Source organism: Balaenoptera musculus, unplaced genomic scaffold (genome assembly GCF_009873245.2).
Source record: "Balaenoptera musculus isolate JJ_BM4_2016_0621 unplaced genomic scaffold, mBalMus1.pri.v3 scaffold_56_arrow_ctg1, whole genome shotgun sequence".
Classification (NCBI taxonomy): domain Eukaryota; kingdom Metazoa; phylum Chordata; class Mammalia; order Artiodactyla; family Balaenopteridae; genus Balaenoptera; species Balaenoptera musculus.
Genome location: NW_023503242.1, coordinates 200,214 through 208,748, shown reverse-complemented (window position 1 = coordinate 208,748; position 8,535 = coordinate 200,214). Strand labels below are relative to the sequence as shown.

At 45.8% G+C, this 8,535-nt stretch overlaps 1 long non-coding RNA gene across 1 annotated transcript; it reads right to left on the bottom strand.

Annotated features, from left to right (window-relative positions):
* Positions 1-389: 389 nt before the first annotated feature.
* Positions 390-6,621, bottom strand: LOC118889502. The gene is made up of 3 exons (XR_005018551.1): positions 5,172-6,621; positions 1,742-1,824; positions 390-443 (listed from the first exon to the last, which is right to left on the bottom strand). It is a non-coding gene; the product is annotated as an uncharacterized LOC118889502 (long non-coding RNA).
* Positions 6,622-8,535: the final 1,914 nt, after the last annotated feature.

Below are 8,535 nucleotides of genomic sequence, written 5' to 3'. Positions count from 1 at the left end.
GAGCTCTGAGGGGCAGTGCTTTATGTTTCCATGAATTAGTACATTCAACCCTGCTTTTCTGAAACAATCTGGAAATGGAATGCTCCATGTCTGCAATGATCCGCCCGTTTCTCAGTACCGAGATAGGTATCTGCTCTTCTTGTGAGAAAAATCCTTTGGCTCTAAAATTCTAATATAGGGGATAAACCACTGCCTGACTCTGAGTTCTTGGAATTTTTCTGTCCAGGTACACACAGTTTCCCAGAACTAGCACCCTTGTTAAAGAGTAAATTAATTCATAATTTTCTCTTAATTTATGAGGGAAATAATACATTAAAAATTTAAGTAACAGGATTAATTGAATTAATGCTGACTCTGTGTTCTCTGTGTGCTGAGGCTGGAGCGCCAACTGAAGGCTCTTCCACCATGAGTACAGGTCTAGGGTTTCTCTTCATTTGAGTGTCCTGGTGGTTTAAGAAAGAGAAATTCTAGCTGAAGGCTCTACCTCATTGACTGCAGATATAGGGTGTCTCTTCCTGAGTTCTCTGGTGCATACAAATGTGAGAGCAGCATCTAAGGGTTCTTCCACATTTATTATATTTATAGGGCTTCTTCCCAATGTGACTTCTCACATGATGTCTAAGGTCATGGCTTTGTCTTATGTTTTCCCACATAGATGACACTCACAAGGTTTCCTCTCCAGTGTGAATGAGTCCACGACTTTAAAGTAACATAGTTTCAACTGAAAGCTCTTCCATAGTTATTCCAGACATAGGACTTCTCTGTTATTTGAGCTCATATATGTGAACGAAAGTTGGCCTCTGATGAAGGGTCTCCCACATTCACTACGATTTTAGGGTTTCTCTCCAGTGTGATTTTTCATGTGTATAAGGGCAAAGCCCCAGCTGAGCTATTTCCCACTTTCATAACATTTGTAGGGGTCCCTCCAGGGTGAGTTCTCTCATGCCATCTAAGTTTAGAGCATTGACTGAAGCTTTCCCACATTGGTGGGATCTCTATGGTTTCTCTACAGTATAATTCACCTTCTGTTATTGATACTTAAAAAAGGAATATTGGCCAAAGGCTCTTCCACATTCGTGAAAAATATAGGATTTTTCTCCTGTGTGAATTTTTGGTGTATATAAAGGTGAGGGCTCTAGTTGAATTCTTTCCCACATTCATAGCATTTATAGGGATTCTCTCCTATTTGAGTTAATACATGTGGAGTTCACGTTGTTGCATGTGAAATCTCCTCACATGCATTACATTCGATGGACCCTCCTCCAGAGTGAAGTCTCTGCTATGTGCAAGGAAAGGAGAGGCTGTTACAGATGCCCACGCACGTTCATGTACTCATTTCTCTACGTACTGACTCTAGTCTGCTCTCTCACCGGTGGTCTTCTTTTTAACAAAACTCCCGTGTTCGTTCTATTCACATGCAGTGTTACTTTGCTGAATACACACTGATTTTCTATTTTGTAGCCTCTCACCTGCATAACTTTCTGATTAAATTTTAAGTCTTCTTTATTTTTCACACATTATATACATGAGCTACGTTGAGGCAATTGTCCTTTTATTGAAACTGCAGTTCTAGTTTGTCTTCAGGGAAATGTTATTCCAAAATTTAAAGTATTCAAAATTTTCTACTGGGACAGAATTTATGCTCAGGCTTTTTTTCCATCAGAAGATTCTCATGAACTCCTAGTTTATCCCATTACCATGTCTCTAATGTGACGACTGAGTTCATCCCCAAGAAACATACCGTTGACCTGCAGATAAATGGGTCCTTCCTGAACGCATGCTGTGTGGGTATCATTTAATGCTTTTTAAGGTCACCTTCCATGTCTGAAAAAAAGAGAAAAGAAATAGCTACAGTGACTTAGGGGAATGAGAATTTTGCAAATGCTCACAAGGCTAATGTAAGTATGTGTCAAGTATTGGCTTTAACACAGAGAAAAGATGTGAAATGGAGGAATATAGCAACAATTAGATACATGATATAGAACATTGATGATGTAAACTATTTTTAAGAGTAAAATGACTGAAAAATAAAATGAAGGTGAGATGTCGGGGAGATTAAAACACAGTAAATCAACAAAAGAGAGAGACTGAAACAAATGTTGCTACATGAATAATGGTAACAGAAAGAGCACTTTCTCAGAAGCCAAGGAATGTACATAAAGTTAGATGAGTAGAGATTAATGTGCTCAAAGAATTAGGACACTATTGGAGCGATATTTCTGCATTGGCCTTACAAGATGTCATAAGACTTCTTCCTCAAGGAAATCTGCAGTTGACATTACAGGTCCTGTTCTCTCACTGACCAGGCCCCTCTCTACATAGAATCCCAGGAGCCTGGAGCCCAACTTGAGCTGGGACTCTGGGAATCCTCTTTCTTCCTCCACACCTCTTCTCCTGCTACAGCTGGGAAATCACATCTACTTGTATAGGCAAGAACCATTTGTGGAAAAATGTATGTGGATTTGGAGTCCTGCTTTGGGATCTGTGTGTGGTCTTCAGGTTCACGTCAGGAGGAGGAGCGAGGCGAACTTAAAGAGCAGCACGGGGAAGGGCGTCCTGAGCACGGGCAGCACCACCGGCCCTTCCCCAGAGCAGAAGGACGCTGACCTTTGCTTCAGATGTTAAGGAACTGTCTGTTGATGCTTAGGTCCCAGGACTTTGACAGACTGCAGGATCCTTTTTTTCCCGCCTTTCCTCTGACCAGTGTGAATCAATTGTTTTATAGTGGATTAAACTTTATTAGAAAGGAAAATCCAATAGCATAACTCAATGCCAACCCTATGATTTGTATTTTAAAGGGACAATATCTGTTCTGTGTAACTTTGTAGGGTTAAACTCCACCAGAGTTTGCACAGCAGAATGGTTTTTGGAAAATATTTAATGCATTTATCTATCCATTTAAGGCCTCCATGCAGTGAGTGCCCAGCACTGGTCTGAGTGTTAGATATGGAGCCGCAAGAAAGACATACTACAGTTCTCCGAAAGTCTACTATCTTCTGACATGACAAAGATGAAGTAAACAAATGAACAAGATCATTTCGTACAGGTTTTAGTAAGTGCTGTATGAGTGTATATGTGTCAGGGTGGGGAGAGGAGTGAACTCTGGGGAAGCTGTTCTGGATGATTTTTATTAAATAAGTAAATGCTGACAGTGTCACCCACAGAGAACAGATGACTGTTGTTCTCCAACGTCACATCCCTGTGCAGGTTCCTCTGTGTTGGTTCTGACAGGGCGTCCCTTTTTTGATGAACTTTATAGCCACAACTGGAAGGTGGCTGATTCCTAAAAACATGCTGGACTTTCTGGTTCACGCTCCTCCATCCCCAAGAGTATCTAGAGGTGATGGTTGAGGGTGACTGCACTGGGAAAAGGTAGCTGTGTGTATCAAAAGCTCAAACGCTTTTTGAGCTCAAGTCCAATATTTCTCTGGGCTGACTTGACATATGTCTTTCAAATGCATCACAGAGATGTGCACACTCTGAATACACAATAGCTTTCATAATTAAGGAATATCACGTAAGTGGTATGAAATAACCAGCACATTCTATGACAGAATGTAAGTTCTGAGTTCCGGGTTAGCAATTATAATATTTGTACTTGGGAATTAATAAATAAACCCTGTGTTCCACCAATTTTTATTAAATCTACAGACAACACAAGGCAAGAAATATCCATGTTCTGCCACTAATCAGCTTTGATTGTGGGCAAATTATTTCCCAATTTGAACTTCACAATTTTCAAGTGTGAATAAGTTTCATAACCTCTTGAGAGAGTTGAGTGATTACATGATCTAATAGGTAAGTGTTTCTCACACAACAAAACCCAATAAATAAAAGCTATATATTATTATATGTTATTTATTATTTGTTCAGGAATATTGTCATTAAAAAGTCAGAGAGCCTTGAGGTAATGTCCACCCCTCTGCATGACTGGACAAGTTTTATACTAAACTTGGGGTCAGGAGGTGCTGCCTGTATCATCTCCACTCTCATCAGGTGTTCATCACCAGATGTGAGGACAAAGTGTGTATGATGGGTCCAGGTGCAGAAGTTCAGGTGTCCCCTTGGTTCGCATCTGCTGTGTAAGGGGAAGTCTTTCCCTTGGGAAAGCAACTCAAGGCTCATGGAGTGAAGGGCTGAAACCATGCAGAATCGAGCCAGCAGCCCCTGGTGGGGATGATTGGGGCGCCTGAGTGAATGTCTAGGGGCTCCCAGGATGAGGGAACAGGCTGAGGAGCCCAGGTCTGCAGAGGCAAGTTTACACAAGGTCCCCACTTGCATCTGGGCCTGGGTGGAGCAGAGGCATTTAGGGGCTGGGATGCTAGCTCCTGCCTGGAAGCTGTAGTAGGATGGGGCAGAAAAGCAGGAGGTGCAGCCCATCTTTGTTTCTGAAGACACTCATCTTTCTGGCTCCAGACACCAGGCTATAGGGAAGACTTGATTCTTGTTTATCAGAATTGCTTTAGCTATTCTAATTCCTTTGGCTTTCCAACTCAGATTCTTTAAAAGATAAATGAATATCTTGTTGTTGGTGCTGGGTTTTTTTTTTTTTTTTAACCACCCTGGAAGTTCTACAAATGGCTATGTTCATTGAATAGTTCATTATCAAAATCTTTCTAAGTCAGTACCTATAGATCTACCTCATTTAAAAAAATATCAGTAACCCAAACACAAATTGATAATAATGCATTGTGGGGATGCACTAACTAGAATTTATTTACCTAATTCCTCTTAATGGCTATGTTTTTGAAATGCTCTGTTTTTATATTAAGTAATGCTGATATCAATATTCTTATTACATATGTAATTTGCACAAATGTTCCCCACACAGCTGTTTCTTATTTGACTTTGCTTGTGGAATATGTAAAGATCAATTTGTGGTCAAGTTTACCATTCATTTCTTTGATGGCTTCTGGACTTTTTAAAGAAATGCTTCACAAGGACTCCACTATGAAATCACAAATAAAAATTATTCACACATGTTTTTACCGAGTACTTTCATGGTTCAGTTTTTCAATCCACACAGCCCGAGTCCTCGCAAAATCCCTAAGTCCGCCCCGGGAGCAGGGATCCGCCCGTGTGCTTGGGGATCCTTCGCTGCAGCCTCCCGGTGACATCTTCCCAGCTCCCTCCCCCTTTCTCTCTGCTGCCGGGGTCGCGCCGCGTCGTACTGAGCCGGGAGCTAGCTCCGAGGCGGATGCCCCGTGACTAGCTCGGGCGTTTGGGCGGCCCGCGCTGCACCCTTGCCGGCCGGAGATCGGGATCCGTACCGGGTACGTTCCAGCGGTTGCCGGTCGCTACATAGCGGCCGCTTTGAGATCGTCCCTTCCCTCCGGAGCTTCGGCGACTTTGGCGAGGGCTGTGACTCGGCCGCCAGGCGCGAGGCAGAGTTCCTGGAGGCCGTGATGCTGGCGGCGACTGTCCCGGTGGTGCCAAGGCGTGGGCGCTTCCTGCTGTAGCCGGAGATTGGCCGAGCAGATTCATGTGGTGTGAGGACGGCCTTGCGCTTCGGGCTGTGTTTGGTGTGGTCCTGCTGGGTCTACCAGCATGCCCTGGTGCCCCTCTGCCCGCAAGACTGAGCGTGGTGATAGGACACAGTGTGCATGCCCGACGTCGTCCTTCACGTCCTGGTGGTCGTACTTTCTCAATTTTCCTAGTCATTAGGAGGTGGGCAACGACACGGATGTACTCGGACGGCGCCTGGCCTTCCAAGGTCTCCACGCTGTATCCCGAATTTATTCACCAATTTTTTACGTCTCTCGCCGGAATGGGGCCCTGGCCGGATGGCGAAACGAGGAGTCACTGGGAGGGCGACCGCGGGCCTCCCCTTCCTCCTTCCCACGGGACAATGACGCCCCGACCTACAGGCAGTCCGGCGGTGCGTCCTCGCCGCCTTGGGGGCCCGGGTCCGTCCAGGTGGCGTGGCGGCATTGGGCCTGCTCCCCGGCAGCCATTTTCATTTCTCCAGGTTCCACGCGAAGCGGTCACGGGGCTCCGTAGATGTGATTCCCCTGCAGGTCAGGATGAGTCTACACTGGCAGCGCCCGGCGTCCTGTCTCCTGTTCACCTCGTCGCAGCGCTTCTGTGTCGACAGCACACCCAGGTTCTCTCACCGCGTGGAATGACACGGAGTGTCGCGGGCGAGTGGGGAGGACGCTCAGGGCACGGCGGCCATCCCACTTTGGTCTCAGTTGTCGGAGCCCCTAGCAAACGTTTGGGAAATGGGGTGCAGCCTGGACCGTCCGTTGGTGGTCGGGAGGAGCCCCGAGCCCGGGCCCAATCTTGGCTGTGAGCGGTAGTCTGAGGCTCCCCCAAGAATAAGCTCTCTCTCTGGTCCTGGGAACGGTCTCTGGACCCGCGAGCGGACACCCCGGACCGAGCAACGCGATGGATGGCGGTCTGGGTCGACCTCAGGAGTTAGGGCGGCGGCTGAACGCCTGCGCCCTTGCACGCCCCGGATTCGTCCCGCTGAGCTTCGCACCAGTGGAGCTTCACCTGGTGGCTCCTGCGGCAAGGTCGACCAGATGGCTTGGCAGCGATATTGAGGACGCAAAAAATATGCATTGGGTTAATAATTTTTTATGTTTTTATTTCATTTTAAGAATCACCACAATGTAGGCATTAATGAAATAAGAAATCCTGAGACTTTGGTAATGAAAATTATCATTGTTTTTGTTACTCAACACTACTGTAATTATTACCATTGTTTGCAGTTAATTTTAAAAACACTGACTAAAGTTTCTTTATCCACAGAGTATTTGAAGATGTTAGAGGATTTCCAGAATACAGAATTTTCTATATATACCTGGGAGTCAGGGAACTCCTCCTTATAAACACGAGGTCCTGCCCCACCCCTGCAGCAAGCAACCTGGAAAGCCAGACCCAAATCTGTGCAGCAACAGACCCCAAGGGTCAGTGATTGCTCAGCAACTGACAACATTTTTCATCCTTTGCATTCAGAACCGAATGTAGGAAAGCCAAATATGTGCCCTAAGCAATCGTGTGGGCTACCCCTATTCCTGTCCACCGCCTCCAGCTTCCTCACATCACAACCTTCTTTTTTCCCACCAGAAAGCACTTCTGCGTGTGCTTGAGTCAGTGTAACGTGAGAGGCAGTGTCTCTGTCCCTCAGTCTGTAGCGCCAGCTCTAAACAAATAGTGCTTGGCTCGCTTGGGAGGTCTTTCTTCATATCTACAGAGCTTAGTAGAGTGAGAATGAGAACCAACCAATAAACAAACAACTCAGGATTATATGTGTTTTTGATGTTCTTTTGTAAAAATCACATTTACTCATGACGATTTTTAAAGTGAGATAGATACACATATCATAAAATTCACCCTTTCATAAGTGTACAATTCAGTGATTTAGAGTTGACATAGAAAGTTGTACAACCGTCATCAGTACTAATCGAGAACATTCCATCACCTCAGAAAGAAATCCAGACCTCATTATACAGCCACTTCCCCTTCCCCCTCCTCCCCACTAGCCCTCAGCAACCCCCTGTGTGCTTTTTGTCTATGGATTTGCCTGTTCTGTATATTTCAAGTAATTGGAATTGCACAATTCTGGACATCTCTGTCTGGCTTCTCACACTTAGTGTCATGTTGTCGAGGTTCATCCATGTTTTAGCCTGTGGTTGATTCCTCTGTTTCACTTAAGAATTTGCCATTCTAGGGCTTCCCTGGTGGAGCAGTTGTTAAGAATCCGCCTGCCAATGCAGGGGACACATGTTCGAGCCCTGGTCCGGGAAGATCCCACATGGTGCTGAGCACCTAAGGCCATGCACCACAATTACTTAGCCGGCACTCTAGAACCAGCGAGCCACAACTACTGAAGCCCACAAGCCTAGTGCCCATGCTCTGCAGCAAGAGAAGCCACCGCAATGAGAAGCCCGTGCAGCACAATGAAGAGTAGCCCCTGCTCGCTGCTACTAGAGAAAGCCTGCACACAGCAACGAAGACCCAACGCAGCCAAAAATAAATAAATAAATAAATAAACAAGAATTTGCCATTCTAGATCATTAAGATATACACACGTACACAGACACTTTCCATCATTCTTTTAAATGTGAAAGATACAGAATATATACATTCCATCATAACCATTTTATGCACACAGGTCCATGGTATTACATCATGTTTTCCTGCAGATCTTCAACTTGCTCCACCATCCTACAGCTGCCACCAAGCCCAGCGGACAAGAGAGCAGTCCTGTTTTCTTTACTTACAACCCGACAAACCAAGTACCCCGAACAGGACTCCACCAATGGGTGCCTCGTGCTGGCGGCCAAAGAGGAGAGCAGGGGCTGGAGGCAGCGGTGACAAATGGAGAGAGAGATGGAAGGAGAGAAAGGTGGCAAAAGCCTGATCCCCCGGAATCCACAGTCTCTCAACTAAGTACAACCCACGTATCCTCAGAGTGGTGTGGCCGTCGATGATGGCATCCAGGGGGGCACACTGCCAACCAGGCTCCACTCCCCGGTATGCTCTGAGCCCTGGGCACCCCAGGCTCCTGTGGGTGGCTGCTTCTGTCAC